At 39.1% G+C, this 17,196-nt stretch overlaps 1 long non-coding RNA gene across 1 annotated transcript; it reads right to left on the bottom strand.

The window, feature by feature from the left end:
- Positions 1-2,160: 2,160 nt before the first annotated feature.
- On the bottom strand, positions 2,161-12,617 carry LOC130563901 (uncharacterized). The gene is made up of 3 exons (XR_008964175.1): positions 12,287-12,617; positions 6,550-6,610; positions 2,161-3,961 (listed from the first exon to the last, which is right to left on the bottom strand). It is a non-coding gene; the product is annotated as an uncharacterized LOC130563901 (long non-coding RNA).
- Positions 12,618-17,196: the final 4,579 nt, after the last annotated feature.

Here is a 17,196-nt window from a genome sequence, read left to right as displayed (position 1 = left end):
TTATTCACATTTTCATACGTTTCCGACACACCCAATTAAACTGGCATTTGCTTTTACGTTTCGCAATACACACTTAACACACAGATAGCTCGTGGCTTTCAAATGCATTCATCCTAGCACAAAATCCATCAGATGTCAATGCTGAGTGAGCAAATGTGAATTATTCATTATACGGGATTAGACACTCCTCATATTGAGAATGAATGGGGTCACGGTAGTCTGTGGTCAGGCCTGTAGACAAGGTGTGTGATGAACCATACTATCTAAGTTGTAGATAGATTTATAGGTAAAGTCACTTTGACATAAAGCAGTAGTTCACCTTCAAAATAAATATTCTGTCGTCATTTACTCACCCTCTTGTCATTTCAAACCTGTATGACTTTCTTCCGCAGAACACAAATGAAGATATTTTGACGAATGTTGTTAACAGCCCCCATTCACTTGCATTGTTTACAATAGAAGTGAATGGGGCGCTGTGCTGTTCTGTTACCAACATTTTTCAAAATATCTTCTTTTGTGTTCTGCAGAAGAAAGAAAGTCATACAGGTTTGAAATGTCAAGAGGGCGTGTAAATGATTTTCATTTTGATTTGAAGGTGAACTACTCCTTTATGCAGTGGCAATCCTGGAATAACCCAACAACGTCATTATTTCTAATGAAGGTAGCAGGAGCTGAATCCAGTCAAACCACATACTTTTCATGATTTTAGATCTTTGCTATTTATTGTCTTTTCAAGATTAGTTTATTTTTCGAATGAGTGCTGGTGTTGAATGTTAATGTAAATTCTTTTTGGTTTTGGATGGGGGTGAATGTGATATGTTATTTAAAAAGGATTGCTAGAGTTTTTTTATAATGGAGATCAGGTTCTCACTTGTGGTCCTATTGGAAGTGTCCATTTGGCTGCGGATTAATTGTCGCTTTTCTCTTTAACATGTCACTAGATACACAAAAGCTTATCCACCCAACACTCGGCAAACAGTGTGGCAGATCGCAGGAATTCTCACTCCAAATGGAGTGGCAGTTTGTGGTTCTTATTTAACAGATGGCAAAGTTTGGCCTTATGGACGTTGGCATTTGACAGAGGAAAAACGGAGAAGCGGGGAAGAACACACTGTGGCATCCCAGGTGTGCCAGGATCGGATTAATCAGTTAGTAACGTGTGTGTGAAAGAGAGAGAATGGGAGATGGCCTGTGTCATATTGCTTTGCACGCCATTAAAAACCGTACAAGTTGCTCCACCCTGCAGTCCTCTTCCGCTGCGTCATATGTACATGTCTGAGCCAGATTGTAGAGATTTTCGCAAGGTGTAGGACAGAATTTGTAATAGCATTTACAAGCACATTTAGCACAACTTTATTCAGCACTCCAAAATCTGTTCATTAACCTTAATAAACACGGTTTGATCGAATAAGTCCATACAATCTAAATCCTGTTGCAAACATACAACAATACTTAGATGACGTCATAACTTGAATTTAGGTTATAATAATGATTTCAAACTGTATTTTTAGTTTTCTTCCTTTTTAGACAGACTTTCGATCTTTGTTTCTATCTGGTTGGGTGAAACTAGAACCATGACTCATCAGCTTAGAAATTAAATATGCAAAGCAAATATTGAGTAAGCATTACTGGTACTCTTCAACATTTCCCCAATCCTTAACACAAACAGGTCATAACTCGCCTGACGAAAACAAGACCATCATAATTTTTCACACTAATATCTTATTATGGTGAGGCGCAAATCCTGGTCTATTTTACAGTTGTTTTGCAGTGCTAGTCTATGTTTAAACATCTTAAAGGTATAGTTCACCCCAAAATGAACACTTTTTTAAATCATATTAACCTCATGTCATTCCAAACCTCTATGACCTTATTTTTCTGCCAAACACAAAAGAAGATATTTTGAAGAATGTTGGCAACCAAACAACACAGGCCCCCATGACATGCAGTAAAATGGACACAAAGCTATTGAGACATTTCTCGAAATATAATTTTTAACATTTTAAATATCGTATTGAACACATTCACACAATTGAGTCGCAGCCCAATCCCAGACCTGCTCTAAAAATTCAAAAAAGATAAGTACTTAGTCTACAGTCTACAGTCTGTGTGTTTGTTTACTGTAATTTAGTGGCATTTCTTGCAAAGCATACACACAGCTCTCTTTGTGTCAGCGTTTGTGCCCGTCTGGATTGAGAGGCTCAGAATTAACAAAGCTGGATTCCACCAGTAGTTGTTGGGCTAAACATGACAGAGTGCCACCCAGTATAGATCACTGTGTACATATGGGGTAGATACCCCATTCTCTCATGTAAAGGGATATCAACATTTATGCAGGTGATGTCTCTGAGGAGCCCATAAATGATCTTGAGGGAACCTATGATATGTATTAGTGTCTTCACAGAACATCTCATTTTTTAAATCTTACCGTTTATTTACTATCACGTGCAGAAGGAATGTTCACAAATGTTTGTCGGATGTCCAAATGTGTGGATCATTTTCTCCCACGCATTGTCACAGTGTTGGTGGCAGGATCGATGAACAGTACAGTATGTGGAAGCTCACATAAATGTATGGGCATTCACTGCCTACTATAATCCTGATGACTCATAGTACATAGGTATCTGGAGCGTGTTTACACAGGCGCTTCCTCCTCATATTCGTGTCAAAATCATGACAATGAAACATTCCACCAACAGTAAAGTATAAATGGGTTTATTATGAATTATCACATGGCTTCTGAGTCATTCAGCATGTGATGCTACATGGCTCACTTTTGCATTTACACATATGAAGGTTTCCATGAAGTTTTTTATGGGTAGTACTGTTGTGATGATTGTATCTCACATATTGTTTTAAATATCTACAGTCACACTCCCAAATTCATGTAATCTGAGCCTCCACGTGGTCTGCGGAAGTGCAGGTTTTCACGTGAACCACCATACAATGTGAAAGTTGCTGCGCCATCTTGTGGACATTATATTTGCTTACAATGTTATGCGCAGCTTTATATAAAGGCGGCGCTGTTTCTTCTATTTATATGTTGAATATAAATAAAGTTTGTAAGTCAGTGTAAACAAGATAGTTTATACAGAAATATTATACAAAAGAACTGTGAATAAACAATGGCTTTATTGAAAATACATTTCTGAAACATGCTAAAACAAGGCAATATTTATTTTCAAGACCAAAAGAGATTATCAAAATACATTCTAGTAATAATAAATATGTAGTTATAACAAAAAAGTTTTTTTTTCATAGTGATACTTAAGTTGAGTTGATGCTAAAAACAGATATATAAGTACTATATTATTTTTGTTGTCCAGCCCCACCCCCAAGAACAGTATTTCCAGGAATCCCCCTTGTGATTGCCCAAGGGATTCCTGGGAAAACTGGACCCCGGGGACGGGGAAATGACGAAATACACTGTGGCACAAGACATGTGGACACTGAGGTTAAAGAAAAAAAACAATTGATCTAAGAATGAACTACACAAATGCTGTCTGAAGAACCCAGTCAACAATTGAAATCCTAATAACACAATTAATTGCTTCTGCTAATTATACATGTATTAAAAAGATATTCAAAATAGGTAATATCTCAAATCTGTAAAATGAGTTTAAAGTCATCTTACGATCACATTAAACGTTTCACTAAACGTATAATTGTTTCATTATGTTTGGTGGCATTGCCCTCCCTCCCGAGCTACAGTGCTTCATCTCAGACTCCCAATTGACCAGAGATGCAGCACTGCACCTTGGGCCCGAGGACTGTGGGAGGAATGAATCATTGAGAATTCTTTTGCGGTTGTTAACCTACCTTCATTTTCTTTGATCAGCGTGGACTGCGACCTCCTACGTTCTTTTGATTGCATGAGAAGTGACTCAGTCTCATAAAGAACCTGAGGTTTGGATACATTCCTCAGCCTCGTGCTTAGCCAGGAAGTCTGCTTTTACAATGCCTAAGGACAAGGGGCAGGAGATAACATTTACATTTATGCGTTTGAAAAATGCTTTTAACCAACGCAGTTCATAGTAGGCCTACGTTTGGAGTTTATCAGTCTGTGTGTTTCACGGGGGTCAAACCCATGACCTTGGCATTGTTTGTGCCATGCTTTACCAGTTGAGATACAGGAACTGAAATGCACGAAACTTATTGTGTGTCCTGTTCGTTTAAAAAAAGTCTGTTCCTGGGAGTTAAAATGATGGATTTGTTTGGCCCACTGTTGTTTGAAAAGGTCTAAGTACTTGCAAGGAATGTATGAATGTGACGAGGAAAGGCTGGCGACCGTCACGTGGGTGTACAGGAAATGGCTTTGACCCCATCTGCGCACATTTTTAACTGCATGTTTCTCCTTCCTGTGCCCTGATATTCCTTCAAAATTCCTCTACTGTGCTTTCTCACACTCATTCAAACCTACATTCATATTTTCTCTTCCTGGTTCATGCACACATTCATTCCAGCCTTCAGTGCCCTCATTTGCTCTCATTATGCCATCCAGAAGTACCCGTGAGGTGTAAGCATGCAGGATAGTGTAAAGGCTCAGCATTGTGATGCTGATAGAAATAATCACCCCAGCCTGTGGGGTATTTAGCTCTAGTTCCCTGGCCTGCCTCTCTCCATCTCCAGCCACATTTGAAGCAGCTGAAAGTGGCCGTCACCCAAGAAAAACCTTGAAGCTGCAGGACTCCAATCCACTGAGCAAACTGCACGCTTGCTCTGCACCGCACTGACTTCCAGCGCTCCTCTGCTTCCAGCAGTACAACACAAACTGGCTTTGCTAGATCAGTGCTTGCAGAACAGGATGTTTATTCGTGCCCTGGACATCTGTACTCGAGTTCAAAGGGAACATCAATGCAGCCTTTTGCTGTAGTGCCTGTTAGTCACTCAGAATGCGAGGCCACTCCCCTTTATACACAACCATTTCCTCTGTGTCTCAATCATCAATCCAGACCGGTCCGCAGGGAAACTGGGTTCAAGGGGACCTTCTTTCTCATCCTATAAAATCCCACCAGAGTCGACATGTGAAGCTACAAGTTAAACAAGCTGATTTGATGCAGACTGAGCAGTTTTGACAAGAAGCAGATAGGCTCTATGGTTCATAAACCTGTCGGAATTGAGTTTTATCTTTTAGGGAAGCAGACGAGGTGATTTCAATATGTTTACAAGTGCTTGGAGCTGCCTGTGTCCTGTATTTTTGAATGTGCTGCTCTCTGTGTAGCATTAAACTCCATGGGCTTTGGTTTTATGTTTCTAGGCTCGCTTTCATTCCTCAGCCCAGGAAGCGGGACGATTATGCAGGATCATTCATTTACTTAAACACAACTCTCTAATGGCTTTCCCAGCAGTGCCGTAGTTAATGGAGAGAGATGGGGCCAGCAGACATTAACAGACAGATATGCAGCCTATCCACTGTTCGCTGGATACAGCACAATCGAGACTAAAGTGCTCAGTTGACAAGCATGTCTGGCTCCACTTTGTTGCTTTTTATAGACTGAAATGAAATATGGTGACCTAATTGTAAGTGCAACAAACAAAGGAACTACTAAAGCCCATAGTCCTTATTTTAGGTATTAGTTTATCAAGAATAAGGGAATGAAAATGCATCTACAGTATATAGACTACTTTCTACGCTTTTAAAAATTTACCTTGTTGTTGTTTTATTATTATTATTATTTAATTTTATTCTTGTTTTCGGTGATTTGCAATGTAACCTCTTTCTCAATATCTTCCTCTTGTACTATTTTGTTATTTGTTAATTGCTCAAAAAAGTAAACAAATCATTAAAAAAAAGAATAAGGGAAAGAAAGGAAATGAAATAATAATAAGCAAAAGTAAATACATAAAAATAATATTACGTCTTGTTTATCGAAACATTCTTAAATCAAGGTACAAGGTACTTTACTCTGTAATGCTGCTTTGAAACAATATGCATTGTGAAAAGCTCTAAATCAATGTGAATTAAACTGGAAAATATTAGAAAATTTTGTCATCATTTACGCACCCTCAAGTTGTTCCAAAACTATACATTTCTTGGTTCTGTTGAACACAAAAGAACATATTTTGAAAATTGTGGGAAACTAAACAGTTCTGGGCACTATTGACTGCCATAGTAGTTTTTTTCTGTACTATGGAAGTCAATAGTGCCCCAGAACGGCTTGGTAACAAACGTTCTTCCATATATCCTTCCTAGTGTTTAACAGTACAACAAAATTTACACTGGTTTGGAATAACTTGAGGATGAGTAAATTATGACAGAATTTTTATTTTTGGGTGAACTGTCCCTTTTACGGTATTATGTCTTTCTTTAAAAAAATCCAAATTTAGTGAGAAAACATATGAAAATACCTTACCTGGGGTAAGAAAGAGGAAGAAATATTCTTGTTTTCCCCTTGAATTAAATTTATTTTTCATACCCCATTGGAAAATATTCTTATTTGTTTTAAGCATAAACTCATTTAATTTAAAATTCAGAAATCAAAATAATCTTAAATCATGTTGCTTCTCTTAATTTCAAAATGTTTAAATTAAATTGAAGGTGATCCTCACCTGTATCATGGAATGTGTCCTTTCAGATGTTGACTATACATTGACTTCATTGTCGAGAAACCTGTAACAACAAGTAAACATGGTGTCTCAATCAGCCGCTTAAATAATTGTATTGTTTTTGTCATTCCCTGCATATACTGAACAGAAGAATAGCTTGGCCATGAGGTAGAAATATCAGTGATTCTCCACACATTCTCAGTCGATGTGTGAAAAGACCTTATCGACAATTACCCTCATAGGGTTTCAGAATGCCTCGGGCAGATTTGATAAGGAAGTTAAGAATTTCAACAATTCCCCCTTAATTGAATTTGTGCAGTATTAAATTTATTACAAAGAAAGAAAGTTCCTCCAAAAATGGGAACCAGGAGAAACAACATGAAAATTCCAGAGCCTTTTTTGAGCCTTTTCCAACAAGTGAGAGCTTTAGGTTGTCTCATATCCCCCTTCTGGAATCTCCCTCAGTCCATATAAGGAACTCTGAAGGGATTTTATTTTGGGATAATGGAAAATGTAGCTAGGCTTTCGATAAACATTCGCTCGTTCAGCCTCTCACGGCCAGTGATTGTGGAAGCAGATAGTTTGTCACTGCTCCGTGCATCTCCCCTCCCCCAGTTCTGTCTTTCTCAGCCGCGCTGCATACATTCCCTTTTCTAGTCACAGTTTACACCAGCCTGACGTAAAAGGAAAAAGCCGGTCGAAGGTGTACGAGAAGCAAGAAAAAAATGAGATTTCTCTGAAATCTTCGGTCTCATATTTGACATGACTATAAGCGTGAGAGCGTCATGTTTAACATGCACAGCGATGTAGTCGTCGGGAATATCATTTTGGAGCCCCCCGGATATCTCAGTTATTAATCCACATGAGAAAAACTAAACAAACACACATCCTGCTCTCGGGTCAAGATGCCTATACTGTAGCGATGTTTAATAAGTGAGCTGAAATCATAAACATCACATCCTGTTGCCTAAATCCGGGTTCCCATGCTCTGTCCTACTTGGGAGGCAAGAGTTAAATTTATCTCACAGTGGTGCATAGGGAATAGACCCAGAGACAAATATGCATATGCACATCAATAGATGTTATCATTATAATTCAACCGTGCAACATGGCCTATTTTCGACTTTTCAAAATACTACTTTTTTATAAAAATGATTTATTATATGTTTACATAGGACAAAGTATGCTATTGGTTATTTTGAGCATGAATGAATGTTGCATGTTGTGTTGAGTGCGGTAAACCCCTCTTACCAGCAATGCTGCATATACACACAAAGAACACACAGAAACTTTGAGCCTTTAAAACATTGAAGAACATTCTGCATATCCTCAACAATAGATTTTTGACATGTTTCACTGTATTTCTTAAAAAGATTGGCCAGTGTAGTTTGTCAACCTGCACGCACATACGCAGTCTGGTCTTTGAGGAGGAAGTCTACAGTCCTGATCTAAAGATTACCTAAGCGTTACCAGCTTTGCTCACTTCGCAGCACACCAGCTGTTTTTTGTGATGGTTCGAGAACCAAACCGTTACAGAGACTAAATCAAAAACAAACAGTGAATGCGGTATGACTTTGATTTGAGGTTGACTGTACAAAGCCCAGTTTGAGGTCACGTATCAATATACTCATGAGTTATACATAAGACATTTCTTCTTATCAGAGTGCTGCTCATTCGGAAACAAGAACAAAACCATCAGAGAGAGAGAGAGAGAGGGTCCCATGGCCAGTAAAAATGAAGCAATTTCTGTGAGTTTCTGTACGAGTGTCTGATTGAGAGAGAGAGAGAGAGTTATTACGGTTACAGACCAGGCTGATGTTTTGTTTACACCGACTCTGGCTTGATAATGGAGAGCACGAGCGTGCCTAAACATTGCCTTTTAAGGTTCCCTCTCATTTCTCCCCATCTCCTTAAATCATCACGACAGGAAACATGCAGGAGGGGAGGGTACCTACGCCCCCCACCTCTTACCTCTCTCGGCTCTGTCTAGCTCTTGAAGCTAATCTCCCTTCTGCAGCTCAGGCTCATATACGAACTACACGTGCAAACGTTCATCTATTCCGATGCTTAAAGAGATTTAACTCAACCGTATAGTTCTTATCTACTTTAGGTCCTTTTGGAAGATGGCAGAATACGTGCGGAGGTGTTGTTAACGCACACCTTGTAGCGTTTTACTACGAGGATGAGGTTGAATGTAATTACAGTAGTTCTACAAGGCTTGTTTGCCTCGGGTCCTCTGTGTTAGTTAGTTGGCATTTAGCAGACACTTGATTCTGTCCATAAGGTCGTTCAGAAGTTCAGATTATCCCTCTTTGGCACCCCATGGCTGCTGTTTGAAAGCTCAGAGATAAGTGTAGTAAATATAGGATTACCAATACCGGATTTCTGGGGCCAGCGAAGAAAAAAAATCAAGGGCTAAGTTTTTTTCTGAATAAAAAAGTATGTTAGCTAAGGGTATTTATTAGAAAAATAAGGAAATTATTCAAGAAATGCTATTTTGATATGTTTGTGAAAAACTGCATAGCTTACATTTAGCCTTTTTTAGACTTTATCGTTTTTATAGATTATTACAGTGTGTAATGAGATTGTTAAAGGGACAGTTCACCCAAAAATGAAAATCCTGTCATCATTTACTTATCCTCATGTCATTTCAAACCTGTATGAGTTTTTTCCATCTGCAGAACACAAAAGAAGACATTTTGAAGACCATTTGTCACCAAAAACACATTAGACGTCCCTTTGACGTCCGTTGTACACAAGACATTTCTCAAAATATCTTCTTTTGTGTTCCACAGAAGAAAGAATCATATACAGGTCTTGAATTACATAGGGGAATAAATGATGACAGAATGTTTATATTTGAGTGTACTATCACCTTAATGTTTCTTAAAAATATTAAGCAAATCATATTTTTTTATCTTCTTCATGGGTTAAAAACCTTACAAGTCAAACTTCCTGTTCTGCATAAAATGTGTTTTTTTTCCTGCAACAAATGTAAAATATTTATTTGTTACTGTTAAACATGACAGGAAACATTTGCATTTGATAAGACGTATGAGATCATTAAAATTTCCCATGTAACTGTCATAAAAACAACACCCCCTTTTACAAGGCAAAGGCCCAGCAGGGCGACAAACTAATCCACATTCTTTAATGCAAGTAATTGGAATGTTGCGTATGTGAAAAAAATTAAGACAGGACAACATCTCTGTCAGCACATCAGAGCTTAACTGGAAGGGTCCTCAAGTCCCTAAAAGTGCATTACAAGCGTGTATGTGTGTGTAAGGGAGCCTGAGGCTGTATGGACCTTATGAGTTGGTGGACATGGGCTTTTGGGTAATCCCTGGTGATCACCTAACCCCTCCTTTCCCCTCCCACTGTTCATGTGAAAGTGACCCTGGGAACTGGGGTCCCCAGGGGCCGAGGGAGGGGTGCAAGTGATGCGAGGGGACAGGCCAAAGCACCAAGGCCACCAAAGGGTCATGTGAAACCTCTCGGCTCTGATGGCTGCCAGACTTTTGACTCCTCAGAAAATAAATAATACACTTCCTTTCCCTCCCTCACTGTCTCCAGCTCAATAACACCCATCTAATCTGTCCATCTGTCCATCAACACACATATGTTCATCCATCCAGCATGCAAGACCTACAGTATAGCGATAGATCAAAAGGCTTTAATGATAGAGTCAAATTCTTTGAGAATTACAGGATTTTTTTGGAAATCTGGCAACAATTAGGTGAATAAATGCACAAAAAAAATGTTTCAGTTGTATAGAGGGATTCTTAGCTGCTATGAATCAGTGTTGTTGTTGGCTACAGTACACTTTATATCATTTTTCATTTACATTATATACACTGCAATGTACTGCAGAATTTAGCTTTAATTAAAAATGATATTGTTATATTGTAACCGGGCGTGATTCAAGAGTTCGGTCCTTCAGTGATGCGTTCAAATGGAGGATTAACGTGTCTATGACTTTATTTGGGCATGTTAAGATTCAGCTCAAATGTGTTGGAATGTGTGTGTTGAAGTGTTACTGTAGGTCACCAGAGTGGCATCCCTGGACAAGGGATGTTAATACTAACCCTAGACTACCAACAGCTGGTCACATCTGCTAACAGCCCCCACACACACATATTTGCAATAGGGCCTTTCCAGAAACAAAAAAACGGGAGAGGAATGCATTTCGTTAGCATTAAATTTGATAAATGAAATGTCAAGAATGACAATAGGTACCACATGGATTGGAATGTGATTTAAGGTTTAAACCTATACGATTTCTCATCCGTGTAACACAAAAGATGTTTCACCTTCAATGTATGAAAAAGGAGCATCAGCTTGTCTCCAGAAAGAAAGAAAGTTAAACGACAAGGCTGAGTAAATGATGACATATTTTAGATTTTATAAAAATTAAAATTCTGTCATCATTTACTCACTCTCGAGTTGTTTCAAATCTGAATAAATGTCTTTGTTCTGATGAACACAGAGAAAGAATATTTGGAAGAATATCTTTCTTTGTAACCAAACAGTCCTTGGCCACCGTTGACTCCCATAGTATGAAAAATGACAATGATAGTCAAAACTGCCCCAGAGCTGTTTGCTTTCCTACATTCTTCAAAATATCTTCTTTTCTTTTCAACAGAACAAAGACATTTCTAAATTAATATTTACATTTACTATGGTAGTGAATGGTGGCCAAACACGGTTTGGTTACAAGCATTCTTCCAAATATCTTTCTCTGTGTTTATCACAACAAAGAAATTTATACAGGTTGAGGGTGAGTAAATTTTCAGGGTAGAATTTTTCAATTTTGGGTGAACTGCTCCTTTAAGTGCTTAGTCAGACATCTGTAGATGTCACAGATCTGTAACAAAACTGTAGATTCTAAGGTTTTCAAAAAAAAAGGAAAAATTATTGTTAAATAAAACTAAATAAGTAGTAGCAAGAAGTATGGTAATACAATAAACACACAGTAGATTATATCAATTTTAATCTATATGTGCTGAATTCAAGTTCAAAGTCACAGTCAAAGGCCAGTAAAACAACAAGATCACATTCCCCGCCAATCTTTCACGACGGTGCTCGGTGAGGTCATTTCACATTTCTCCCCACTATCCCCAGGTGAACTCTACTGTTACACTCCCTATAGCATGCACGCAACCTGCAGTATGAAAGCAGACCAGGCAAACGCAAGTCATCTGCAATTCATCAGTACTGTTTCAAAGGAAGAACAGGTTCGCATAAGTAATTCCATCTTTGGTCAGCTGGAAGACTTCCCTGTGTCTGCTACAGAAACAGTACACTGATGTTTGTGTTTGTTTCATGGTACCCTCTCAGGACCTGCTCAGTTTATCAGCAGAGCGCATTAGATATGGATCTGCAAGGTGTCACATCGACACACTGCTGGCAATGACAGCTTGACATGCTTGCTATCTGTATCAAATAGTTCTCTTGCAATGTCTCAGAAGAAAGTACACCCAAATCAGACAATGTTTGGCATACAGCAAGAGTATAGAGTGATAAAATGAATGTAAGGTCCATGTGAGAGTACAGTAGTAATTTTTAGTAAAAGCGATCTTAAGCAATTTGCCTTCCATTTAACCTCAGCTTTGTCTTGGAGAAAAACTGAGATATGTAAATATTAAGTGTCCTAAAAGTCTAATTCACTACTCAGATACATTTACATTCACAAACCAGGTCAATAATGGTTGTGGTGTTACATACAAAATTAAGGACATACCTCATGGCAATCGCTGTCTTGAAGGATAGTCGTTCACACCGGTCCTGGACACCTCGAATGGTCGGATGCAGATCTGGGTGCTTGGATGTGTAGAGTTGCAGAGAGGAGGTTTCCACTCTGTTCCCATGGATGCCGTGTCCTCTAAAGGGGGTTCCCGGCGCGAGACTCCTTTTTGAAGTGTGACCGGCCTGAGGAGCAAAGACTTGTCTTTCACCTTATATGAGGCAAGGGCCCGGCCCACCATCAGAGCTATACGATAGGGAAAGCCTCCTGAGCGGCCTGATTGGCTGGAGTAAAAGCCCCTGTGACCCCGAGCTGTGACCCGCGGTGTGTGAAGATGAGAACGGGTTGGGGTGGGAGGGTTGAGTCCTGGGGGCTGGGTCCGTCCTCTCAGCTAGGGAAGGCACATCTGACAATTTTCATATTTCTTCTAAATTTGGAGATTTCTGCCCGTGCTGGAGTCTTGGCCGCCCTGTTTGAGATTCCATGTGGAAACCATTAACAACAGAGAGCTCCTCGCCATTCCAGCCTGGGAACACGAGCGCTGTGCGCAGACACAGTTATTTTGAATAATTAACTCCCTCTCAAAAAAGCCCTGTGCTTCCCCATATGGGAAAGCGTTTTGCTTACGGAATGCTGGGAATCATATACTGTACAAGTCATGGGGAGGAAAGAGTATGAAAAAAGAAGATTGGTGTTTTTTAATTTTCTTGAGTGCAGTGTTGGCTTGCTCACCGGGAGACTGCATTTATTTATTTATTCATTTATTTATTAGATATTATTTATTATAATGATCTTGCTTGGTCTATAAACACCATGCACTGTGCTGTGTTTTACCTTTCTGTGTTTTTCTTATTTGCTCCTGTAAAGCTGCTTTGGAACAATGCACATTGTGAAAAGCGCTATATATACTGTAAATAAAATTGAATTGAATTGAATTGAAGGAGGTACAATCGCTGTTGGGCTAAAGGCATGAATTGAAAACGGGGTCTCGATGCAAACCGTACACAAAGACTTTAAGTATTAGCTGTTGTATCTATTATCAGTGTATGTTAAATAGATCAAATGCCAAGAAAGATTGGGATACATTTCAATATCAAACCAAAATCAAACTTAACCAGTGTAGAAACGCAGGAAATAGGGGAGACGAGGGGTGACTGTTGTTACGTTTTTCCTCCAGAGAATATTTCTCTATGTTTATTTTCAGTTCCAAGTTTGGCATCTGCAAACCTGGGTCAGCTGTTCTTGCACAGGAAAAGTACATTTTCTAAACACATATTGACATTTTGTGACATGTGACATGAACCTGCCTATTACACAGATATTATTATTTGCTTTTTCAATGCTAAAAATTTTCTGGGGATAACAGCTCAATGTTTTTACACTTACATTTATGCATTTGGCAGACGCTTTTAACTTACATTGCATTATCCTATACATTTTGTTTCTAAGTATGTGCAGTCCCCTGGGATCAAACCCACGACCTTGGCATTGTTAGCACCATGCTCTTATCACTGAGCTACAGGAAAGCTTGGTTTTTGGCTAAAATCAACATGTTATGTAGTTGATCCGTACCTAATTGTACAACATACAGTTTCAATGTGTTATATATTTTATACAATATCCTAATTTAATAGTTATATATATGATAAATGATACAAACCTTAGACAATTTGCCATTGTGACACTCTGACCCAGGTCCCCTTCCCTTATTTTCTGGCATGACACAGATGAATGGCTCTCTAGGATGTATTTTTAGGATGATGTGTAATAGGCCTAGAGAAAGCTTTTATCTAATTATTATATAATGTGACTCTGGAAATCTTCTAGTTACACGAACCACCGCAACACAAACAGCTTCATAATGAAATCACACAACCACATGGACATGGATTGTAATCTTTACATTAATGAATAATTCATTACAAAGATTCATGACAGAACAACCCTTACGAAACCAAAAAATAGAGAAATACACTGGAAAATATAGTGCCATATATTAAATACATTTTCCTTATATTGGAACCAAGTGTTTATATCTTACAATATGATTAAATATATTGACAGTTAATACATAGGAGAATATACAGTATTTGCTTTGCATATAGGAAGACCAAAGAACCAAAGAATTAAAAGGAGGTCGACAGATGGCCAGATTTCATATATTTGTTTGTGTTCTTTTTATTTATTTAATCACAATACCAGCATTGAGGTATTTAGTAAGAATCAGCTACACATGCTATTTTACCCCTAGCCCTAGATTCAACCGTATTTATTGAATATATCAGGTTTGTGCGCTAGACTACTTATCACAAAAGTGCAGCATCTTTTTTTTGTGTGAATTAAGTGTTTTACAATAATATGTTACACTGCTGACCCTCTTCCAAAAGTGAGAATTCACACATAAACAGCAGACCCCCAGAAGGCAGAAATCCAGTCTGAGCCCCAGCATCAATGGACCAAGACATCTGCTGAGAGGAAAGATAAGAGTGATTATAAAGGAAAGTGAGACAAAGCCTTGACCTTGTGCCTCGCGCTCCGCCAGATGAATTTTCCTCCTGGACGTCGAGCCACGAAGGTCAAAGAGGCAGATTGGAAAGGGGGACCTGGGGTGGGCGATTAGCTTTGTCTGCGACATGTCCATCAGGGCTAGAGCCCCTTGCTCGAGTCTGCGAAGGCCCGTTACACTAATGTTTAGAGGTGCTGTCATCCAGATGCACTGGAAAGACTAAATTTAGACAAGAGTGGGGGAAAAGCTTGACGACAGGGTGTCGGTGCGAGCCATTGTTAAGTGAGTCCTTCATTAGCTCCGGCGAGAAGCAGAGAGGTCGCCCCCTAGCTCTCGCTGAGAAGTCTTAAAAAGGCAATGTTTGGGGAAGATTCAGTGTTTACATCTGGAGAAACAGGGGCTATTAAAAACACTGGCCAGCTCGTACTTCGTGGCTTGGCAGCTCCGAGCACTAGCCTGGCTGATAAGTTCTTTTTCCAAATAGTAAACTGTGCATTTTCCCTCCTCAACAGATTTTTGTACCGTATATTTGAAGAAGGGTTTGTGTTTACATTTGATCCTTTCTCTATATGTGGTCGGAATGTCAAGTTACGAGTGACCAGTGGTTTTCGTCAGAGCTGTGTTTTCAAGCTATAATCAGTTTTTTGTGCCACAGACTTTGACCCCAAACAGAAGAGAACACGTGTTTAGTTTTAGTGATAGACGACTCGCCAGACGGGTACACAGCTCAAATATACAAAGATAAATGCAATCTGGAAGACTGTTTACGATAATGTATATTTTTGGGGGAGGCTTGCTTTGGTTAGCAAAGTGTTACAGACCTGTTCTGAATGTCTCAAAAGGATTTCAAAGAAACAGTCAACAATACAGGTAACAACATCTTGAAACCATCCATGGAATTTGTGAGACCAATTTCACAGTCCATTTACATGAAGAGTATTAATGGGTGTTTTTAATTAGTAATGCTTAGTATGGAAATCGTCAATATTATTTTTGCTCACATTTGAGATGTGGGCTTGCTTTAAACGGTTAAATATAAAACTTCGGCGCTTGTCCAGCACTATTTCTTTAGTCTTGGCAACCGCCAAAGATTCATGGGTGTGAGTTTTAAACAGGCTAACGCACTTTTCATCAGAAAATGTAAATATGTGAATTTATATCAGTATTGCTGTTGGCAAGTTTTATGCTTAAAGGTCCAGTGTATGAAACTTAGTGGCATCTAGTGGTGAGGTTGCGAATTGCAACCAACGGTTCACTTCACTCTTCCTTTTCAAAGCACTATGGTTGATGACAGAGGACTAAGATGTCGTCACGTTTTCGCTTCTTTCCCGAAGGAGATAATGTATTAACGAAACGCGCTCTGTAGAGCAGTTTGTCCGTTTAGGGCTACTGTAGAAACCACATGGTGAATTCCATGCAAGGGGACCCGCGGTGTATGTAGATAGAAATAGCTCATTCTAAGGTAATAAAAACATAACGCTTCATTATGTAAGGCCTCTAAAGATATAGTTATGTATATTATATTGCATTTCTGTCAATAGATCCTCAAAAAAATACACATTGGACCTTTAATAAAAAGGTTATTTTTTATTTCGATGTTTGAAACCTAAGCATACTGTTTGATCTTTAAAATGTGTGGTACGGCGGTAGTCTAGAGGAGTATTGAAAGTCATTATTGTTGCTTGTTGCTTGCATTATTGTTGTCATTGAGTTTGGTGATGCTAATGGTGCTGACATTACACATTTCAGCTTTAATGCAATGTGACTTTTGTGGCAAGCAAAACCATCTTCCGGTTCCCAGAAAGCATGGCCCTTTTGTCAGGAGAGGCACAGCACCCACTCCAAGCCGAGATAAAGTCTAGAGATGAACCACCCTGTAGAGGATACAGCAGGCCATTAACTCAAAATAGATAGAGATGACATGTCTCAATATCATAATGTCACATTTATTTTTGCATCCTCAAATGCTTGCATGGCATTACGTGCACATTTATAAAAGCACATTTTTGTGTGGATCACAATGTGTCAAGGACATAAGATTTTATGTCTTGGCAACTTATGTCCGGCTAAACATTATACATTTATGACCATCAGTTATTATATCCCCCCTCTGTCCTCTGAATAACCTCTTTGTACTCCAGGAATGCCTAGCAGTAGATCACCGTTCTTTGGCCGTACTTATCGGACAGACGTTATTATCTTTACACACTCAAGATTCACTTGCTTTACCTTCACATGCCCTAAAGGAAAGGAGCCAGCCAAGGTGTCTAATTTAACCGGCCTGTCACATCTGGTTGTACTTACTGTTCCACCAGAGCAGGTTCGGCACATCCTTTAGCACGTAGCCAAGAAGGTAAATGACAAAAGCCATGCACGCACACATGGCAGGATGTTTTAGCAA

Source organism: Triplophysa rosa, linkage group LG13 (genome assembly GCF_024868665.1).
Source record: "Triplophysa rosa linkage group LG13, Trosa_1v2, whole genome shotgun sequence".
NCBI lineage: Eukaryota > Metazoa > Chordata > Actinopteri > Cypriniformes > Nemacheilidae > Triplophysa > Triplophysa rosa.
The sequence above is the reverse complement of the archived record's forward strand: the minus strand, read 5'-3'. Positions and strand labels throughout refer to the sequence as shown.